The following is a 24,524-nucleotide window of genomic DNA, read 5'->3' on the forward strand; positions in this document are numbered from 1 at the left end:
ATTCATTCCTTTCCTAATTCTCTGCACATTCATCTTTATTTCTATAAAGCTGTATGCTATGCAGATCGAATCAAAGCAGCTTTAAAAAAATAAAACTTTCATGAGAACAAATTTCCAACCCAGGCTCATTCTGAAAACGTAGTCCCGTGGACGTTTCTCGAGACAGTGAAATACGTCCTGAGTGGACGAGAGCTTTTTTCGTATCTCAAATGTCTCTGGCGAGTGGCGTACGCGCCTATGCTATTCTCATTTAAACTTACCAGAGGTCTGACTGACTGAATGATTTACTGGGCGACTGACCAATTGCCTGACTCACTCTCTTCACTCAAAAAAATGAATTATGGCTTTAGTTGGTCCAAAGAATGTAACTATGTTTAAATTAAACAATTCGCTTATGTTTGTGTATTAAAAATAAAAGTGTTGTGTTGGAAAAAATTAGAAAAAGTCAGTTTTCACATTTAAACAGCTTGCTTAATTAACATGAATGAAAGGGAGTTGTGTTGATTCTGCAGTACTGCATTTTGGTCGATAGGTGGAGTAATATCTGCACATGCGCAGTTTCAAAACAACACAGGAAGTAAGAAGATTCAAACCACAACGATCACTCTCAGTTCGGCGCCATATTATGGGAATCAAAAGATGAAGATTACAGTACAAATTGAGAACGTGCACAAAGCTTTCCCCAATGTTGACACACAGGTGAGTTTTTTTTACTTTTTATGTATTTATACTGAGGCTGTGACAACATTTGAATCATAAATGTACTCTCTTGTAATACTATGTTGTGTTTATGTATAGTATTGCTATGAAATTGCCATGTTCCCTGTGTCTTTTCCACATTATAGACAGATAAATGTATAGTTTGTTTTGCATTCCTGTGAAATTTTATACTTGGTATATATTAACTCCCCCAAAATAAAGGTGCAAACATTGGTAGTAAGAAATAGTCATGTTAGAATAGTCTAAGCTTTTCACTCATCATAGCACACGTGCTGCTGATAATGTGACAATAAAAGTGATTTGATTTTTTATTTGATTTGATAGTCTTTATTTTAAATGAGTATCAAGCAGTTTGTCGAGTTTGAATGCTAGTTTTGATAACTTACATAATATTAATTAAAGTGTGGTATTAGCACAGTGTTATTTATTATTTAATTGTATTATTCAAGCCTGTTAACTTAAAAAAAACAGCAAAAATGCATTTGTGACACTTAAAAAGGATGACATCTAGCATGATGACATATTTAATGTAAGCTTATTTGTTTGGTCATCTAACACGTTTTAATTTGCTATTTATATTATTATATTTTATTATTTAAAACTTTGCTCACTCACATCTATTTTCTCTCTCTCACAGGTTTACAGCTCATATCTGGCTGAGGAGACTGTGGATCATCCAGGTACTATGCCTTTAGATGCCTATACACACATTAAAATGATGTACAGTAAAAATTACTAGTAATTTTAACTACTAATTATTTAGTAAATTACTAATTGTCATTTTATGTTATTTAGAACATCACCAGTGGAAAAAAGGTGTGAATGCATCCTCAAAGCCCCTAAGTGAGGGAGTACATGGTAAGCTATTTTATTTATTCATTTTTAAAACATTTTGTATTTTCCTCTTAAACCAATTCCTCCTTTCACCTTTGATCTGTTGGTAAAAGTTTTATTTTTTTACCTGACTTTTTTAGGATGCTGGGCATGATGAAGCGCAAACCTTGATGTGCAACACCACCTTATGAATCTACAGTAGTTACATTGACATTTAGCAGACTATTTTGTCTAAAGTGACTTACAATTGAGGACACATTCAGCAAATCAACAAGAAGAGGCAATACACCCAAGATGTGCTAATTATAAAAAAAAAAAATTAAGAATTAAGAATGCTTCTACATGTGGTTTGTCAAGCCCACACACCTGTGTGAAGCAGACTTCATGCACAATGTTTTGTTTTTTAGATATAGGGAGTGCTTGTAAGAAAGTGTCTGGTGCAAATGTGCATAAATGGTGCAAGTGTCAGAGAGATGAATGTGTGTAGCTATTGCATGTTCTGTGATGGTTGGTCTAATTTATGGTGTAGTGCTGATCGTGTTACTTTGCTTTAAAATGTTAATCTTTCTTTGAACAACTAAAGTGTTATCTGCTTTTTCAGTGTAAAGAAGGTACAGTATAGTTTACAAAAGAAGACTTGATTTTTCTAAGTATATTTTTGATAAATCATTTGAAGGCAGAATATTATTTTTGAATGTTTTTGTAATATATGAAAAGTATTATTTTGAAAAGTGTATTTTATGATGTTTTTGTAAGCATATTTTTGTTAATTATTTATTGTTTTCAATTTGCTTCATACTTGTATTACTATTATTTTAATAGTATTAATATTTTAACTTATTGTAATAAGTGAAGATACAGATAAAGACTGTATTTGGATTTTGATAATCATTTTATTGCTGGAAAATGTGTAAAACTGTAAAAATGCTATTGAATAAACTCAATGAAACGGAAACTGTTTTTTTATTTGGTTAAACATAACAATATCAATTTTAGAATAATTGAACTTAAATAACTACATTGATTAAAGCTAAATTATAAATGTTACGTTGATTGAACTAAACAAAATTACATTACCTTTATGTAACTAACTTAAGTTCACTAAAATTAATATTCTTTCTTAAAGGTAACTTAACTCGGTTACGTGGAACCAGTGGACAAAAAAAAGTTAATTAACGCCAACATATCATTTTTTTGAGTGTTCCTTCCCTAAACCCAAACATTTTTACCGATTGACCCGCCCATTCGCTTACTTCCCTTAACTTAACTAACAATTTACAAGTGCCATCCAGAAAAAGAAAAGCCCTTATCAGATTTTCACTACGTTTTTGGATTTAACCACATTCTCACCCTGTTATGAACTTGTTCACTTTATTTTTTGAATTCTGTTTTTGTTCCCGGACTCAAACCCAGGTCGTCGTCGTCATTGTGGTCAGCTTTTCTCTGTGTCTCAAGCCTGCTGACGTACAAGACAAGCAAACTGGACAAACTGGTTGCAGCTGGAAAGTCTTTCACACAGAGGTAAGCGGTCAGCCGGTAAGCGGCAAAAGGAACAGCACCATACCGCCCCTCCGGCTACATAATTTGTCTCGGGAAATGTCCTCGGACTACGTTTTCAGAATGAGCCTTTGTTGCAAATTTCATGTGAAATCAGTAAATGAATTGCTGTTTAACAGTAGGGCAGCTAAATGAAATAGCCAAAGGCGGCAGTGGCGAATGGCAAGGAACCCAAACTACTTCGTTTGGTAGAAAAAAAAAAAAAAAAAAGGCTCACTCAGGCGACTAGTTCTCATCTAGTCAAGTAAATGTGAATGTCCAAACGTATGTTTGTGAACCGACATTAGTGTCCATTTAAAGTCAAAGACAGAAATAGTTGTTGAATATGTAAGACACTATGAACAAACTGATGCTGAGTAAAGTTTATTTATAAACTAATTTCGAGAGGATCACATGCTTATGATTGCTGTGTGGCACTTTTTGGTTTGGCCACTGGCTTCTATTGTAGCAATGGTCTCAAACTTGATTCATGGAGGGCCATAACTGCAGAAGTCAGCTCTAACGCTAATCAAACACACCTGATCCAACGATTCAAGGCGGTAAACTAGTATTCAGGAATACTAGAAACTGTTAAACAGGTATGAGTTGGGGCTGTTAGAACTAAACTCTGCAGAGCCATGGCGCTGAATTTAAGATCGTTCTATTATTGGGACAAAAAACTAAAATACACAGGTTTGGAAAAAATTGAGGGTTAGAATTTCCCTGTAAATGTAAAATTTTACTTTCTGGAACATCTGCTTGATCATCACCACACAAGTCTAGACCACATACAAAAAATTTAAATATATTTTTTAGTATTCATAAATGAAATATTCTAAACATGATTATGATTGTTTAGTTTTAGTCCCTTTGAAAACAAACAAACAAACAAACAAACAAACAAACAAACAAAAAGGCTGGGGTGTGGTATGAGAATTCTCGCATATCTCTTATTTGGAGAGAATAGTGTGGTCTGAAACTGAGACGTGACATCAGGCATGCGTGAGGAACATTCGGAGATTTGAAGTAATGCTCACCCTCTAAATGAGCTCTAAATGTTCTTTACTCCCCTTTCTAATGAAATATGGAACTGGTACGTGTGATTAGAAGGCTTTCAGTGAGAAAGACATTTCACCACAGCTGAACCAGCACAGAAAGCTCAGTGGGTAAAAGATGAATTGGTGAGTCAGCCCGTTTTGACACATGGAAAAGTACTGATGGAGAAAATGAGGAGAAACAGAATTTAGGAGACGAAGAGCTTTAAAAAGGTGTGCTGCATGTTCATATTCATTTTGTGGGAGGTAAACTTCAAATACAAACAATTTAATTTTGTTTTGCAATTTAATTCTGCATTGAAGTCCAACTTTACATGTTTTAAAACTGTAATTAGCTTGTCATGTGTTCTTGTGATAAGGGTTGAAACGAAAGAGGCATTTAGACAACCCAGGCTTGTTCTGAAAATGTACCACTTTATCAATTTCTGGAGAGCGCCAAATACATCCCAGGAGGTATGTTTTTTGCAGTTTTTGTTTTTGCGTATCCACCAGAGGCCGCTGTGTACAGTATGCTTTTTGAGATCTCGAATGTCTCGTGAGTGTCATTTGTGCCTGCTCTTCTGAAGTAAATTCCCCAGAGGCTACTGTCAACTAACTGACTGACTGATCGACTGACCCACCCTTCTCCTTCCCTAAACCCAACCAATAGTGTTTTCAAAAGCACCGACTGATCGTCGTGGTCAACTCCTCTCTGCGTCTCAAGTATGTTGACGTACATGGCGAGCTAACTGGACAAACTGCTAATAGCAGGAAAGCCATCCACATGGAGGTAAGTGGTCAGCTTGTAAACAGGAAAAGGAACGGCGTCACACTACCTCGTAGTTTTTGTTTTAAAGTCAAAATGCAGCCATACGTACCTCTGGTTACATAATTCACGGGCTCCAAAAATTTATATAGGGCTACCTTTTCAGCATGAGTCTATATTGCATTTGGACAAATGATTTTCAATTAATAAATAAATAAACAGGAAGCCAAGTTTGCTTCAGCTTGAGGTCACTAAAAATGACATTCTCCTTCAGGATATTTTGGTATCACAGCAAGTCATCCAAGTCCTGAAGCATCAAAACAACCCCAGACCATCACACTACCACCTCCACGCAGCTATGCTAATTATTCTCTATTTTCAACTGGGGATTTCATCCCTGGGGATAGTCATCCCGAGGCCCCCAGAGATTATGAAGCGCCACTGATGCGATCCAAAATCTGTGAAGAGATGATCCCAAGGTTTCCATAATCTTGGATCAGGCCGTATCCTGAGCAGCTGCTGTGGTGGTCATGGAGAAGTGAAGAGCATGAGATTGATTACTGTGAGACTCCAGGGACAGACGAGTCTTGACTAACATCCAGCGTCCTCCAACCTCCAGCCTATACTGCAATTCTGCACAAGACGTTTGGCCATAGGAGAAATTGGTTTCTCTCAGGGTTTTTGCCTTCACTTTCATCAATTGGTGAAGTCCTCGCTGCTGTCACCACTCGCTTAAATGGTTCGGGACTTGTAGAGCTACACATAGATGGATTTTCTCTTCAGTGTTTTGACTCTCAGCAGTGAATATTAAACCAAACTAAACTGAACTAAACTAAACTGAACTTGAACTCTGAAAACTAGACTGACACTGGTTTAATTCACAATAATATTCTATGTGAAGCTGCTTTGACACAATCTGCATAGTAAAAGCACTATATAAAAAAAGATTTATTGAAATGAATTGAATGATACATCATGAGATTATCTTATCTGTTAAAGAGACATGAAATTTAAACTAGAACTTACACAATAACGACTTGCTTTAGAAGATAATAATTTAACAACCTCCAATTTGATGCTAAAAAAAAGCAAAAAGGCAGGTTATTTTTTTTCTTTTTATGTTTATATAAGTTCAGAATTTCACAGCTAATAGAATTTTGTCAAGTGAGCAGTCTTCACTTTAATGCCTACACTGAAAAAAGTGTTGCATGCAGAACTGTTGCAAACAATTTATTTGTGTTGACTTTAAACAAACAAATTAAATTTAATAATGTTCAACTTAATTTGCTTGTTTAAATTCAACCCAAATAAATTGTTTACAACCCCTTAACGTAAAAAAAAAAAATTGAGTAAATTCAAGGAATCATCTTTGAATAATTTTTTTTCAGTGTATAAACAAAAATGTCTACACTTTCTGCTTCTCTGCTCATGTGGCATTGTCATATTTTCTTGAGGCCCTGGGTGTGACATCACACTGACTTCCAGATGTTTTAAAAGGACATTCAGCTTCTAGGAAACCCAGCCAACACCCCATAAAAGTCCTCTCATTCTTTTTACTTAGTGGGCAGTGGAGGTGGGAAGCTGCCATCGGGCCCCTAGGTCCATTACAGAGCATTCGCAGGCTAAACACAGACACCACAGTGTGCAGAATACGTGTTAAAAATGCCTACTGCCCTCATAGTTAAGACCAGTCATTTAGTCTAACTCCTGGTTATACTTTTTCAGGTGAGTGGTATATCCTTTCTCCAAAACAGTAATTAGGGTTGATTGTATGCTTGAGTGCATCAGCTTGTTTACTTTCCACCCATGAGATCCTTTACCGGATTGTTTTAAGTGCAGGGCAAAGCCCATTTAGTCAAATTACACAGCAACACTCTGGAAAAACAATCTAAAAACTCCAACACTCCCAGACATTTATCCTTCAACTTATGGAAAGACACAAAAGGAGATCTTTACCCACAAACAGTTTCATGAGCGAGGGTGCGTGGCACTGTCTCCAACATTGGCTTTCTTCTTTTTATAATGCCTACCCTCTCTCTCAAGTGGATTTATGAGCCTGGTTGAGGGTAACAGGGTCGTTGGCAAGATCTCCTGTTAGAGAGCTAAGGGTTTATATGTTGACACTGAGGCATTTTGGGAAAGTGGAAGAGATCACATGCATGCTTGTGTGTGCAATCATAAAAGGATCATGCCTACAGGTCCAATCTGTCAGCATGCTGTGCCAACCGTGGCCAGACACTGAGCACATAGAGAATCAGTCAAGTCTGTATGTCAAACAGTCTGTCCTGACGTATACTGCGTGTGGTTCTACAGGATGAATGAACCCATGGATGTCTTCTTTTCACAGTAGTGTTTCTCTTTCGGCACAATGAGACGATGAGGTAGACGACAACTTCAGGGTGGATGTAATGTGTTTTTCAAGCTCGAGCAGTGAACCGAAACACTGCTTCATAAAATCTGACAGTTTAAGTCAATAGGGCTATAACTCCACAAAGTGAAGCTCAGAACTCCTTTCTCCCCTATTCGACCACTGTCTATCAGTTGGATCACATGTATGCGAGCAGCTACTGATGACTATATCAAGCAAGAATCCTGTCTTCTGTAATTCATCAAATGGTCCCACTTTATATTTTAATTTTCCTTAACTACTATGTACTTGCATCAAAAAATACATACATCGTACTTACTGTGTTCATAATGTATTTGAGAACACTTGTGGTGCTCGTGAGTTGGGATTGAGGTTGGGTTATGGACAGGTTTGGTGGTATGGGTAGGTTTAAGGGTGTGTTAAGGTGTAAGGGATGGTCAACAGTGTATTTACAAATGTAATTACAGAAGTTATTTACAGATGTAATTACATACAGGTATTTAATCAAGCATAAGTACACAGTAAATACATGTATTTAGGCAATTAATACATTGTATTGAATTATTAATTTCTGTGCAAGTTCATATTAGTTAAGGACAGTTAATATAAAGTGGGACCCATCAAATAGTTCTGTGAGAAACCCTTACTAAAAGCAAAACAAACCTTGTAGCTGTATTCCATTACACTGTAAAAATGCTGGGTTCCACCAAAGTCCCTTTAAGGCAAGTCATTTCACTCAGCGGCCATCTTTAAAACACCTCTTGGGCAGTATACTTGGGCATTTTGTCTGAATGGGGAAACATCAAATTCTCTCAAAGTGTTTACCAAGCTTACGATTACATAACATATTTGGAATCACCAATAAAATTAAACAACTGACTCATAAGTTTAGTTTCTATACATTCGAATCAATCAAAACAATCATGGCAATTTTTCAGGGTGCCGAAGCTAGCAACATGTGCACTCGAAAGAAACAAGATCACGACACTAACCTTATTTCTACACATTATCATTCTCTGAATAATGCTTTGTCAGATCATGCTGGTCTTCTAAAGTAATTCACAACTTGGTCTTGATGGCGAATCTCCTCCAGAAATGACAGTGACTCTTTTATTACAAGTTTGTGGGCAGTTGAGTAGTTGCTGCTGTCATGCGATGTGTGTTTGACAGGACGGACTGTACCTCACGTTCATTTCATACAGATTACAAAACCAAAAACTTGTGTTTTCAAGTTGTTTTGAACTTGGTTCATTTAAAAGTATAGATTTAAAGCTTTATTCGGATATATTTATTATATCGTGAAGCAAGTATTTGCTGAGATTCCAGTGTGTTTGTTGACCACAAAAACTGTCATAAAAGCACACGTCTACTCCGAGCTTTTCCCAGGAGAAACGTCAGTCTACAGCGATTAATGATTGGCTCCTGTACTAGTAGGTGGGGCTTCATTCGCCATATTGACCGTTACACATTTCCCCATTTAAAACTACACAAGGGACATGTCTTGTGTGATATAGAGTCTTTGGTTTCACACAATCAATTTGTGTTAGGGCGACATGAAGGAATTAATTTAATTTAAATGTTTTTACAAGTTTCAACCCATTTTAAATAAGTAGTTTGAACTAACAACAAACATCTTTTTTTTTTTGAGTGTGCATGGGGGTTCCTTGAAGTATGTCAAAGTCTCAAGGACATCAAAGCTAGTAAATCTGTACACCTTATGCCTGATAAATCTTACAGACTGTGTCAAGCATAGGGAAAAATCCTGCATGTGTTGTGCGCATCCCTGTCATGTTTGTTTGCAGTGCTGTCATCTTGTGCTTGTGTTGATATGTCTTGTGTCACGGGTGTCTGCTCAGTGTTTATTACTGATTATTGCTGCCCACCCAGGCGCTGTCTCTCGAGAGACGTTCAAAATGAGTACTCTCCACACATATATCAAACATAGGACACACAAACTATACATTCCAGACAATTACATGTCCTGCCCCTTCATCTCCTTCTTTACGAAAACACGTCTTCCTCTAATACTATATTGCCAAACCTCACATAAACTGACCCTCCTTTGTGGTCTAAACTCATGGTGCACATAATAAGACTGAAAGATTTGTTGCATATTTATTGTTCTTCTTTAGGTGTAGATTAGAAATGCACAGTATTAATCTAGAACTAGGTGCATCAGTTACGGCAGTGTTTATCAGTCCTATTCCTGAAAGCTCACTAGATGTACACAATTTCTAACTTCCTAGGCTCAAAGAGCTGAAATACATACAACCCAGGCTCATTCTGAAAACTTACAGCTATATACATTTCTGGAGATGATGAAATACATCCCAGGAGGTACTTTTTTTGCTGTTTTTGCAAATCTACTAACTGACTAACTGAATGACTGACTGACTGACTAATTGACAGACCCACCCTCCTCCTTCCCTAAACCCAGGGCAGGCCATAGTGGCGACCCACAGTAGTCGGCCACTTAAGGTGGCAGAATAGTGAGGGCGGTGTTCGCGATACCCACACCACCCCTTCTCAAGGTCCTTACTTTTATCCGTGACATCCCCCTGGTCCTCAATTTCATCCGGTCTTCACTTTGCGCACCGGTCACTTCCATTTTCACTTTCGGGTTGAGGGCTGTGTGATCGTCGTTTGCATAAAGCGCCAGTTCAGCTTGCTAAGGCCCTGCCCAAATCCAACCAATAGTGTTTTCAAAAGTACTGATTAACCTGCCGACCCACTTTCACTTTAAACCAACCAAGTTGCAATCCAGAAAAAGAAAAGCCCTTGTCTAATTTTCACCATGTTTTTAGATTTTACCACATTCTCACTCTGTTATTTACTTGTTGATTTTATTTTATGGCTTCTGTTTTTGTCTTACTTGCTTTCTTGAACTATAATTTACAGACTTCATTGGTAGTTGTTAAATACTGGTTCTGAACTGTTGAGAAAGTGCACACACCTGACTATTTGGTCAAATTCAAAAGCAGTATGAAATCGGTTATAGCATCCTTGACACATCTCACAAGGGCTCATACTGCCACTGCCACTGCCTCGCATGGTTCGGGATTGGTAGAGCTACGCATCGATGAATTGGCTCTTCAGTGTTTGAACTCTCAGTAATGATTAAATCACACTGAACTGAGCTAAACTTAACTGAACTTAAACATTAAAAACTGAACTACACTGTTCCAGTTACTGAACCACACTGTTCCAGTTACTATGACCATTTATGTGAAGCTGCTTTGACACAATCTACATTGTAAAAGCGCTATACAAATAAAGCTGAATTGAATTGAATTGAATCATACTAGACTAGAGTTGTCTCTGTGCTAAAAGTTGGCTACAATCCGGGACTTTTTGTCTTAGACTTAAATCATGAATGGGCGACAAGCTTCAGTCTTGTAATGTTTGCTTGGCTTAAGAAAAACATCTCACATGAATCAGCTCCCCCTAAATTTAGCAAATGAGATGGCTGTTGAATTCTCTGGCAGGAAGAACTTGGAAACGCTTCAAAGGTACAGAAAGTTAAGGAACTGTTGGAATAATTGTTGGAATTAATCAAACATTCGGCATTGGTAATTAAAAAGCACCATATGGAGTCAATTGATAGAGTATATCATCAGATGGTTAGATCAAGCCAAGAAAACCTCATGGAAGTGCAATTACATTACAACCTCCAGGCATATCAGATTCTGCGCAGACCTAACATCGAGTCAAGCCTAAATGCGGAATGCTAATCATGGGTCTCCATGATTAGAAAGGAAGATGAATTCTCTCACAATGTCGGAGAGAGAAAAAAATCCCACGCAGACAGACTGAGTTCTCTTCAGCGGAGTAGTTTAAATCAAAGTTGACTATCCATGACCATGAAAAAACCCATTCAATTAGAAGCAACCGTGTGCCAGTATTCCAAACGCATCCCAGTTCGACAAATGACTTTGCATATTTGGTTGAATACAGTAATTGATTGCTTCTACAGGCCAAGTCCTTGGCATTTGCATTTAGTTCACAGCTGTATGAGGAAAAAAAAAGAGAAAGAAAAAGCATACATTTAGGGCTGTGAACATGAACCCAATCACTCCACTCTATCTCCCATGTGGAGTTAGACACCAGAAACATCAAAGTTCCAAACCAGACATTCAATCCCACTGCTCTTATTCTAGATGACACTTTTTTTTTATCTGTGTCTCTTTTAAAACTTGCTTGCGTGCTTCTAGGAACCGTTACCACTGTGGGTCCTGGACAGAAGACAGAGGTTCTTTCTTGTGGCAAGTCTAATTTACTTTCAGGCTTCGTGTCTTTGCTTTCCCTTTCCTCTCTTACTCTCTCTCCATTTGTATAAATTTACAGTCCCGGTGATGGATGCATAGCGTGAACCGTATTGCGTTATGCCCAATTTAACAACAAAGGCTTTTACCACAATAACCATGCCATCCTATATTCGAACTCTTTATCCCCTCCAACTCTCTGTCAGTCCAGTTGGACGCATCTTATTTTAGTCCCATCATTACAGTAAGAACAAATGCACTGCCTTTGCCTTCTGCTCTTTTAGGAAGAGCACAATAGCTAATGGCAACCGGCAAGTTCTTCCAAGAAACCAGCCACAGGGGGAGGAAAATGAGTTGGAGAAATACAGTCAGACTAAACAACAATAGCTTGCCACTTCAGAACAGACAAAGGGACTAGAAAGAAAGCAGCAGATGCCATCTCTGGTGCTTCTAAAGTCACTTCTTAAGACCTCCCTTTCCAATGGAAACCAATAAAAAGCTAATAACTTCAAACTTCACAGAGATATTTGTAACCACAGGATTTGCTTTTCTAATACAGGGCTTTAAACTCTTCTCTCTTCTTCATTTATTCCTTTCCCAGTTCTCTTGTCCTGCCAAATTCCGTTTTATTGAGACTAATAGATGGTGGGCTTATTTTCCTAGTGAACATGTAAGGACTTCTTCCGGGGGACATTTTTTGGCAGCTCTCTGATTTCTTCTGCTCTATCAGACCGGCCCTGCTCACATTCCATGATGTCATTACCTTGTGCAACTGGAATTTCCTCCATCGAACACAGCACTAACCGCAGTAAGTGATGTTTAATGGATCAAACTGTTCTCTCTCCTTGGCTCTGGAATTATTACTTAAAAGCATTTCTTTCCATATTTACCGCATCAAGTTGGACTGTAGATTCCTGGAAATTGCTGGACATTTTATAAGAAATGAGTGTCATTACTCCAAAGCAATGAAGCATATCTTCCAAATGGCTGACAGGTAGCATTAAGAAGATTATTGCCTTAGTACATCAGGAGCTTGATGTTGAAGTACATCCTTACCATTAACACCAGGCTTTTGAATTTGCAAAAAGAGGACTTCACTAGGTAAGGCCAAAATGTGTTCAGGGACTGTTTTCACATGGTATTAACATGCATTTTCAATAATCTGATACACTATGGCCAATTTAGTTAATGGTATTCACCAATAGCGCATGTCTTTGGACTGTGGGGGAAACCAGAGCACCCAGAGAAAACCCACGCCAACACGGGGAGAACATGCAAACTCCAAACAAAATACCACAAAAAGAACAAAAAAGAACTAGTGGCCTTCTTGCTGTGAGGCGACAGTGTCAACCACTGTCACCTTAGAAATTTTCAAATGGTTAATTCATCTCTCGTGACCCCCACCTAACCACCCCTTATGCTTGTATTGAATTAAAACTTTCTGGTCTGTCTAACGCAATCTCCTGACAATTCGTAACTTCTTGATTTAGTGGCTAATTCGTATAAATTCGTGCGTAATTTCGTACGATTTGCTCATCACCAAACTGACAAATTGCAAAAACGTTTTCCCGTAAGATCAGGCTGGTCCGTCACATTCACAGGCATATGAAATATGAATGGAAGTCTATGGGGCAAAAAATGTAGTGTGACCGCGACTTGAGGTGTATGTTGTGGTTTCTAGAATGTTTTTAGGGTGTTGTTGGTGGTTGAAAATTGATTGAAAGTGAACTGCTAAGTACCGTAATTGTCTACTGCATCAAGTCAAAAGAGCCCTTTTGGCAATCAAAAAAAAAAAGCCACCTTTTCATTGCACACAACATTCAGACACGACTGTCGGAGTACGCCCCCTTGTGGCAGTGACACCGAATTTTCAGTTTTGTCATGTACCATAGGAGAGAAGCTTATTCTGTGTGCGAAATAAAGCAGTGCAAAAGCAAGAGCCTTTATTCTTCGTGCATTCACCATGGTTGAATGACTAAATACTAGAAACCCCAGAAATATAAATATATATATTGTTTGATACTTATATATGAATAGAAACTTTTTTATTTTAAATAGACGCTTTTTCTGATAAAAAAAATAACGATAAAGCTACTATTTCTCATTTCACGCACACAGATCTGCTTGGATAACACTGGAATACATAACTTCCAGTTGAGCGGTCGCATTCGGCCGAGTCGCAGGAGTTCAAATTGGATTCGATTTTTCCACATACTGAGATGATCGGAACTCCACGCAGCTCCCGGACTACTCTCCATTGGAAATAAATGACTTCAGTTCTGTCGCTTGTCATTTGTCATGCTCGGCTTAAAACTAACAAATAGTAAAAATGTTATTTATAAAACACCACTAATAATAATGGACTTTTGTTGAGCAGCTTTCAGAACTGCATTTAGTGAAACCACACCAACGGGATGTTGAAAAATAAACAGGCATCGCTTAATATCAGTGTCTGTAAAACTGCTATTTTACACAAGAGCTTTGGTTTTCTCGGAGTAAACTGTAAATGAGCAAAGCCGATTTAACAAATCCTTCTTTAGCCAAAACAACACTGCTCAGCTTGAAAGGTCTGAGTGCATTAAATAGACCTGGGTGTGAAAAATAGACAACATATTACCCCTCCAGTCAGCCAGCAGGGCCTGAATCCACCCACTACCAGCCTGTGGCGTTAAAGTGCTCTGCGAACAGTGAATTGTAGGGTATTCAGAAAGACTGAATGAAAGACGAGAGATTATGTGAGTAATGTCATTTCATGACTGGTGTTCAGTTTCATACGGCAGTGCTGACCAAGTGGAACTGATTGTGTTAATGCAAAGAAGGAATGGCTGTGAAAGCCATTAAAATGAATGGGTTTGCGTCACAACTCCAATTCTATTTTTCCCCTTTTCTTTTCTTTTTTTTTCTTTTTTGTTAAATTCAGAAAAACTTCTCAAGACTTGCTTTTAACTTAGATTGATTAATTTTGTTGATTTAATTGTCCAATTGTTTTAAATCATTCATATTTTAATGTTTCTTCCTAGTATGTTTTTACATTTATTGTTCTGTTTAGATAGATAGACCAACTTATCAAGCATATATTACACTATAGCCAATTTAGCTCATTCAATTCACCTATGGCGCATGTCTTTGGACTGTTGGGGAAACCGGAGCACCCAGAGGAAACCCACGCGAACATGGGAAAAACATCCAAACTCCACACAGAAATGCCAACTGACTCAGCCGAGGCTTGAACCAACGACCTTCTTAGGTATACATGTTAAATATGTGTACTTCAATCACAGTATATTTATTTTACAAACAAAAAATAATTTACTATATTCCCCAAAGTAATATTGGACTTTTTTTTTAAAGTCCATTGCGTTTTCATAATGAAGCTAAATAAAAGTTAATTCAAATAGACATTTTAAACAGATAGATGTTACTAATTAGTGTGATAGGCTCCTGTTGCATTAATTATATACTAAACTGATCTTCTCTATTCTCCAATTCTAACTAGCATTTATTATAGAACCAATTCTATAACTGATCAGCCTGACTTGCAAATCGACAGGGTTAAGAGGAACAGAGAAGATTATCATCAATGAAGTGCAATTCACAAATACATTCGAACAGGCTGCAGTAAAACTCTGAACCACCTCCACAAGGTGTCACTGTACATACAGGGTAAAACTAAACAGACTTTTTCACATCTACATCCACATCCTGCCCCCTTGAGGATAAAGAACAGAAACGGGAGTAGTAGACTTATTAACCTACGTACTATATGCTGCATTAATCTAAATTCACATTTGCATTGCAAAACAAAAGGATAAAGCATACATGTGGCTAAAATCTCACACATCAGCTGTTTTTTGGGTGGTCTTTTTAGGCACAAACAATTTTTGACCCACAAGGAGGAAGCAAAGAGCTTTGAATAAAACCATGACCCCTGCTAAGGTAACCATACTTTTGATTAAGGAATCTATAAGAGATCTATATGAAAATAATTTCTTGATCAGTAGCAATCATCTTAAAATGCCCTTACAAACGCCCAGAACAGCACAGAAACATTGTAAAAATGTGGTAAAAACTAGTTTAAACACCTTAGATACCAGCATAACCAGTGTCAAGAGACTAGTAATCCTGGTGGTGTGTTTTACACCAACAAATGTAAAAAATAATGCACATTTCTTTTCATAATACAACAGTTTAATTCGTTAATCGCGTAAACTTGATCAGATTTTAGTGACTTAAAGAATTGTATTGTTGTTTCTCATGTAATGTTCTTTTGTTAGACTGGAGGAAGAAAACATTTGGAGCAAGAACATGAGCTTATTACTGATTACTTTCCAATACATTTGAGATTAAGCAGCTTTTTTTAATGACTTTCATTCATTGTCTCATTTGGCAGATAATTAATTTACTGGGGAGATGATGTATTGGGTTGTATACACAAACAAGTTGAGTCTGAAAACACAAGCTATCTACTATATACAGTACATCTGGTGTCCAGTTCTGAGTGTTTTTTACATTTGTACTCTACTGTATACCCACAATCCACTTTAAATGTACTTTGAATTTGAGTGTACAATTGTTGAAGTGCCATTTCTTAAAATCCAATACAAGATGTTGATGCACTGTAAATAAATACCCGTAAATTAGCAGTTTCATGTATTTTGTGATTCGTGTTTTTATTTTTCCCTGTTTATGTATGCTTTTAAAGTGCATTATGAGACCTTGATCTTTCTTCCAACAACTTTTAACTTTGAAAAGTTCATAAAAGTGACGTTAATTAATATTTTTAATAGTTGAAAGTTGTATATTTTCTGGGTTGGTGTTGTATATTATGGTTCGAAAACTTTTATAAACTGCCAGTACATTTTATCAGTACATTATATTATTTCAAAGTGTAGAGTTGAATTTTCAACATCACAAGTCAACAGAGCAGAGATTAAGGTCCCATAATGCTATTTTCAACAGTAAATAAGCTGAAAACACTTGTGAATCACAAAAATACGGAAACTGTTAATTAACAGATATTTTTACACAGTAGGGTGTAAAAGAAAAAGGAAAAAGGAATTAAAGTGACAAAAACACTTTATGTGGCAGATTGTATTAAAAATCTATCTAGGTTTACCTCAGGAGTCAGCTTGAGGACACTGACTGGAAACCCTGCAAAAATAATATTAAAATAAAGTGCATTTGTACACTTATTTTCTAGGTTCTTGTTTTTTTTTTTATTATAATATGTTAATTAGAAATTAATATATATATATATATATATATATATATATATATATATATATATATATATATATATATATATATATATATATATAATGTTAAACTAATAATATTAATTCTTTTAAACAAACAAATGTGGCAAAAAGAAGACTTTTTTTACATACATTTAAAAAGAAAAATATACAAGCAAGCAATGAGTGGGTGCCACGCCTCCTTTTTAAATTCATAAATATTTATACAAATTCATTCAAATTAGCCACTAAACTAACAAAACGTAAAATAGTTGCATTTGCTTGCGAGATTTCCTTGTAATCTTTTTCTATATGTAATTAACGTTCACTGTTTTTCGCTGTTCGAGTTTTCGGAACTTCCACGTCAACAAATTAAGGGAATAAAAGGTCTAAAATATAACTCGCAGAAAACCTGCAGAAGATTTTTTTTTAGGTAGAAAGAGACATCAATGTATCTACAACCTAACCTGAAGTCTAAAACACAGAAGAACTAAACTGAGAATAGTGAAAAAGCTAGAAAAACAATCCCTGTCAACATGCGAAATGAGAGAAACTTTCGCATTGTCAGGTTACAAAGATCAGCGTCGGCACATTCGATTAATGGGAGGGTGTGTGTATCCTTGTTGTGAAAAATTACCTGACTTTGTTTTTGACCAGGGACACAAGATTGATGACCATAGAGGGTTTATGCCACAAGGCTTGTCCTGGTCTAATGGAAAGTTAAGGATTCCTGTAAATGGAACTCTATAGAGGCAGTGTGTCCAGCCAGACAGCCCTAAATGTAGAAGATGATCCGGAAATCATTCGAGAACTCTGTAATCTATACACAGCACAGCTCAGAGAGACAACACAAAGATGCACAGAGCACCTAATGCCTCTGGTCTTGCTTTTTGTGTCAGATAAATGTGACAGCGCTGGGATTTCACTATAATAACCTCTCTAAGGACCCTGAATTTTGTGTCATATTCCTATGTCTTTCACAACACGACCCACAGAAAAGAAGACAGCAGTACGAGAAGGCAGCTAAACATATATTATAAATATTATCAATTCAAGCAAAACACCATTAAAAGGGATAGTCCGCCCCAAAACTCTGTTAATATTTACTCAGGCTTTATTAGTTTTTATACTTTTATGTGTTTTGTTTCCTGATTAACACAAAAGAAGATGTTATGATGGAAACCTGCAACCACTGACTTCCATTACATTTTGTTTTCTACTACAGAAGTCAATGGTCATCAGTTTTCAGCATTCTTTAAAATATCTCATTTCGCAATAAACAGAAGAAAGAAATTCATAAAGGTTTGGAATAACTTCAGGGTGAGTAAATGGTTAGTCATTTCTAATTATTGGGTGAACTATGCTGTTAGGGTTTGCATCTGCTACAGTGATTTTACCATAGTCAAATAATGTTATGTGTACAAACCCATAACTTGAAGCAGAAAACCTCACGTTGCTTTTTTTTGCTTTGTTTTATAAAATAGAACTAAAGACATAAAGATAACAATATTTAATTAATAAAATACATTAGTAACTGTACAACCATAGATCTTTTTTTAAGCTGTGTGAAGGCCCTTAGTGTCCCACCAGTGCTGATATACAGCCAAACCGCACTGCTACGAGTGTGATATTGCGTTAATACAACAGTTCGACGGCACAATCGTGTATTTAAAAAAAAGAAAGCGGGGATTGCACACGGTAACGAAAAAAAGAGAGGTAGCATGTATCTGAGCGTAGAAGAAAAACAAGGTCTGGCAATTCATTTGATGCATTGGGTTCAAACATCAAAGGTTGTAGGAGAAAAGACCAATGCTCCATAGTGTAATTCTAAAGTGTAAATAGGCAAAGAAAAAAGAAAACTGTTAATTTACAGATATTATATTTTTTTCCACAGCATTAAGCATGCCAATGTACACATTTTAAGATGCAATATTTCATCAAAGTGCTATGTAACCGTAAAATAATGCATTGTTCATTCTTAGCCTTTCACCAGGATTATTTACCATTTTTAACATTTTTGTTTTACAATTTTGGGATAATGTATCAAAATGAATACTGAGTCTTAACTTTGGCTTCTTCAAGAATGTAAAACAAAAATGTTAAATAAATAAATAAAAATGTACTATATAGAGCATAAACTAGTATTTTTAAAAATAGGTGCATCTGATGTTCGTGTCCAAATTGGTGCAACAAATCTATTTCTATTTATTTTTATTATTTACCACTATTGTTTTGTTACGGAGCAGCTATTAGCATTATTATTGTTGGCAGAAGCTATTTACACTAACTCTGCCCAAAATAGCAAAGTGCCTCAAAGGGGGTCAAATGCTGGTCAAATTAAGGCACGAATTCGAATTTTGCGTGAAGGGAAACATGGGATAAACCCACTGCAACGAGATGCAGGGAAGAGAATCTAAAGAATATTTTCCTGCTAATTTCTTTGTAAGTACTGTTTTTAACTGCATTTCATTTTGTTATAGTTCATATATATATATATATATATATATATATATATATATATATATATATATATATATATATATATATATATATATATATATCATTGATGTCAAATGTGGATGAGCGTGAGCATGAGTGTGGATTTTCTAAACAGTCAAATAGCTTGATGTTTTTCTTTGTAAATTCCAGTGTGCAAAAACATTTATAAGTCCTGATGTTTTGTAACATTATGCTAATAATAGGGATGATACGAATCCTGGTTTGCATTATTAAATTGTCATAACACTGTTATCTACCATCAATAAATCTATTTATGTAACAACTTGATGTGTTCTACCTGTATTACTTACAAGCATACAATATTGTATATTTTTATTGACCCATACTGTATGTTACACTAATGACCTTTGAGTAACATTTCTGAATTGATGCACAAAGGTAAACACTGTTACTAATATAACAATAATCACCCCTCCATTTTAAATGAGGAATGCTCATTACACTATTTAATTTCCTTCATTAGCCAACAGACACTTTAATATGTCTTTGAAACACGTTTTCAGAACACCTCTCAACGCTGAAGTCATGCGAATCTTTGACCTCCTCATGAAAAGCATTGCAGATATTGTTGTCACGGAAGGGTGAGCTTACAAGGTTGCTAGGTAGCAAGAAAGCGGGCATTGCACACGGTGACAAAAAAAACAGGTAGCATGTATCTGAGCTTAGAAGAAAAACAAGGCCTGGCAATTCATTTGATGCATTGGGTTCACAAAACTCATGACTGTTTTGGGAAGCTCTTGTTGAATTTAAATTGGTTATCTGGGTCTTGTGAAGGTAAAAATGATACTTGCAGTTAAATTTGCCATGAAATAGAAGTAGCACTGTAGTCTTTCCCTCTCTATTGTAATGATTTCTGAGTAAAGCAAATTTTCTACAACTAGAACTTGTCTTGACTTTATTTGTTTACCAGTTAAATACTTGTGTGTGAAAATTATATGTATACCTATGGCTTGTACTCAGATCACCACTTACTCCACTATGGTTTTAGGGTTCATATATAAAAGAAAAAAATTAAAATAAATTTAACCACAACTTTTAAAAAAGATCAAACATGGCTGGATTTATGTTTATTAGCCCAGTATAATAATTATTCATTATTAGTTTACTTTTTGCAATTGTGCCTGGCATGCACCATACAGCTTTTTAGCCATTTTGGGCTCTATTTTAACAATCTAGGCTCAAAGTCTAAAGTCCAGGGCACAAAAGCATTACAGGCGTGTCCGAATCCACTTTGGCTATTTTAAGGATGGAAAAATACGCTCTGTGCATGCGTCTAACAGGGTTGTGCTTATTCTCTGAATGAGTTGTGGGTGTGTTTTGAGCAAAACATGCATTAAACCAATGAGTCTCATCTCCCATTGCCATTAAGAGTCAGTTGCGTCACACCGTGGTGTATTTGCTATTTACATGGCGGACTTTGTAAGTAGACAAACTGAACACTTAACTAGCGAGAAAACAGTTAAACAGAGCATCTGCAGCACGAGGATAAATAACGAGCCTCCTCCATTCAGCCTCTCTTTACTTTACTTTTACTCTTTACTTTACTCCTTTACTTTCGTAGATAAAGAAACTGTGTTGTACGCACTACACTGAAGACATCCATTAGCCTGCATATTTCTTTTGTCTGTCAAGCACAAAGATTTATTTAAAAATTATTTCTAAATTCAGTCCTAATTTCCAGCAAACAAATAAATGAACAGTAATAACAAAGTGTGGTCAAAAAAGCTGAGTAATATCCAAACACACGTCCTATTCTTATGCCTGATATGGTGATGCAGACGTCTCCAAAACCCAACAGGTGAACAAATACAAATTTGTTTTCATAAAAACAAATATTAATATGCATATAAAAAAACTACTAATAATGATAATAATAACATTATACAAAATCAAATTGTCATGAATAAACTGAAAAAAGCCTCCAAACATGAAGGCATGGAGGCAGTGGTTTATATATTTGTGTAGAAAACAATAATTTCTGAACCATTTTAATCCTTTATTTTCTATGTAAAGATATGTGTGTATTGCTAAACATCATGTGTGTATTAAGCAATGTGTAAGTGTTTGGACCAGCATAAGCACATAAGTAATGCGCTCTGCGCTGGACTTTACAGCACCTTTTAGTTAGTCAATGGCACAATCTATTTCAGTTCCTCAAAATAGCAACGCACCTTAACACACCTCCTTTTTAGACCAGCACACCCATGAGTCCACAAATTGGCGCAAATGGATTTCCTATTTAAACTGTGTGGTGCAAAACATGAAAATTAAGGTTATGCTGGTCTGAAAATAGTAACAAAACACGCCAAACACAACTTGCACCTTATTGTGCCAGGTGTATGATAGGGCCCATATAGTCCAATCCATGTAAATGAGGACTGTTTTGACAACATTTTCATCAACACTTGATCATTTACAATAAGGTTCATTAGTTCATGTTTTTACAAAAAGTTGACTAATAACGAATAATACTTGTAAAGCATTTGTTAATCATAGTTCAAAATGTACCAATGCATTATTAAAATACAAAGCCATGCTTTTTAACATTAGTTATTGCATAATGAGTTAACATGAACTAACAATAAACAACTTTACTTTCGTTAACTAGCATTACCTCACAATCAAATACTGTATTAAAGTATTATTCATGTTAGTTCATGTTAATGTTAACTAATACAACCTTATTGTAAAGTGTTACCTTTTTCTGTATTAGTACAGTTGCACATCCTTAGTTTCAGTTATGTTTATCAATGACTAAAACAACCTCTACTGTGCTTTAAGAAAAGTATAAAACAGAATGCTTACCTGATATACTGACATTCCAACTCTCTGGTGTTCCCTCTCATAAATGCTCTTGTCATCAAGCAACACAAGGACAATTAATATCTGTGGAAAAAAAAACAAAAAAACAAAACAAAGCTCAAACAAAAAAGCCATCAAGATGACAAGACAAGGCAGTTCAATATACCAGATTTTTATTGCCATCAAGTACACAAATAGCAGTAATAAACATGTTCAGGCTGAATAGTAGCAGATGCCACTGTGGGATTTTGTTCATATGTTCGTAATTGAGATTTTCAATTTGCTAAGATGAGCTGTTACAAATTAGTCTGTATTCAGAATGGAGACCTGCTCTCAAGAGACAAGGTAAAACAGATTGGTATAGGCCTTCAAAAGTGTTGGGGAAAGATACTTTTAAAGAGAACCTATTATGCCCCTTTCTACAAGATGTAAAATAAGCGTGTATGTGAAGTTTCAGGTCAAAATACCCCGCACATAATTTTTTTATAACTCTATGAAACTCCCCCCTTTAGGCTTTGATCCAAATTGTGCTGTTTTGGTGACTGTCACTTTAAATTCAAAGAGACTCTCTTTTCAAAATAGAGCTACAAACACCTGTGCATCAGCATAGTGGCAGATTCAAAACTGGTCGATTGTTATCTCTGTGAAAAACTCAGTGTCTACAATGACTACGATGTTTGTGTATCTTAAAAATCAACATTTATAAAGCCTCCTGGCCACTGACATTATTTTTAGCAGGTACAGTTGAAGTCAGAATTATTAGCACCCCCTTTTAATTATTTTTTCATTTTTAATATTTCCCAAATAATGTTTAACAGAGCAAGGAATTTTTCACAGTGTGTCTGATAATATTTTTTCTTCTGGAGAAAGTCTTATTTGTTTTATTTCAGCTAGAATAAAAGCAGTTTTTAATTTTAAACACCATTTTAAGGTCAATATTATTAGCCCCTTTAAGCTATATATTTTTCCGATAGTCAACAGAACGAACCATCATAATACAATAACTTGCCTAATTACCCTAACCTGCCTAGTTAACCTAATTAACCTAGTTAAGTCTTTAAATGTCACTTTGAGCTGTATAGAAGTGTCTTAAAAAATATCTAGTCAAATATTATTTACTGTCAGAGGCAAAGAAAAACTTTATATCAAAAAAGACTTATATATCAAGTATCCAATACATTTCAGTAGTTTAGTACTTTCTGTTTGTGTCATTCCATTGTTTTTACACATAATTAACTTTTCAGATTTATTGTTTTGTTTTGTTTTATTTTTATGTTTGTATTGTTTGGGCTTTACCCAAAATCTGGTTCAATCCAACGTCAACAGAAACATTATTCCCAGAAAAAAAAACAAGGCATGTTCAATACTTATTTCCCCTACTCTATCTGGAAAGGGTATACCTGGAATATTATACGCCATATTACATTTGCCTACCAAATGCATGAATATCAGAGGTCTCATATCATGCCACACTTTACTCATGGTCAAGGAAGGTGAACAAACCTCGCCACAAATGAAATTCGACACAGCGTTTGTTTCCCGAAAACCTCATTCTTTGTACACAACAAAAGAGAAGCACTCCGGCAGCGCAGATGTAATTATTCACCAGATATTTATTATCGTGGTGTTTGTTTGAACACCTCGGCTTGTTTTTTCTAGTGCCTCGTCTATTTCACCTTCTCTCACGTCTTTTCATAAAACCTACAGTACCGTCAGGGCACAGCGAAGACTTCTAATAAGCCTGAAATTCTCTACATGTAGAGACGAGAAAGAGAGCTGGGTGGGGGTTCGGGGGGAGGGAGAATGCATACCAAATCAGAAATCATTATTTTTACCCTTCAGAAGTGCAAAACAAAGGGCAACAGGTTAGCTGGCGGAAAGTAGATAGAATTTTACTGCTGTCATTTGTGTGTAGGTGTGACACAGAGAGACAAATGGAGAACCAAAAAGAAAATGTCCTGATAAACCTGCACACCCTAGAAAAAGAGAACAGAACACACTAAAACTGCTTATCTTGTTTACGCATCCCTTTATGAATTGTAAAATCAAGGTCAACTCAAAGTTAACATTCACCAAATGATAAAAGCACAGCAGTTCCGATGATGACCTTGCATTTTACAATATATTTTAAGGCACAATATATCATTTCAGCATCAATATCGCTATGTGGGCATCTGCAATAGTCACGTTGCGGGATCTGGAATGTTGAGTGTATATGCTGGGATTGTAGGAGCCAGAACACATTCGATTTTTGGAGCCATTGCAGAAGTGAACCATAATAGTGGTGGGTTAGCATTTGCATGTTTTTTTTAAGGTCTGTGACTGTAAGAATTCAGCCGCAAGAAATTGAAACAATTGTATCTTTAATAACGGTTAATTTTATTGAATTATTTTTACAAAGTGGTGTTTTTTATTTACATTTGATTAATCAATTTCTGTATCCGAATG

General features: G+C 36.0%; 1 long non-coding RNA gene across 11 annotated transcripts in view; it reads right to left on the minus strand.

The window, feature by feature from the left end:
* Positions 1-24,524, minus strand: part of LOC137489281 (uncharacterized) — a 602,555-nt gene that overhangs the window by 277,947 nt on the left and 300,084 nt on the right. For all 11 annotated transcript variants that reach the window (XR_015524713.1, XR_015524716.1, XR_015524720.1 and 8 more), the window contains one exon: positions 22,080-22,160. This is a non-coding gene — a long non-coding RNA (uncharacterized LOC137489281). The remainder of the gene's footprint in view (positions 1-22,079; positions 22,161-24,524) is intronic.

Source organism: Danio rerio, chromosome 24, assembly GCF_052040795.2.
Source record: "Danio rerio strain M-AB ecotype USA chromosome 24, GRCz13ab, whole genome shotgun sequence".
NCBI lineage: Eukaryota > Metazoa > Chordata > Actinopteri > Cypriniformes > Danionidae > Danio > Danio rerio.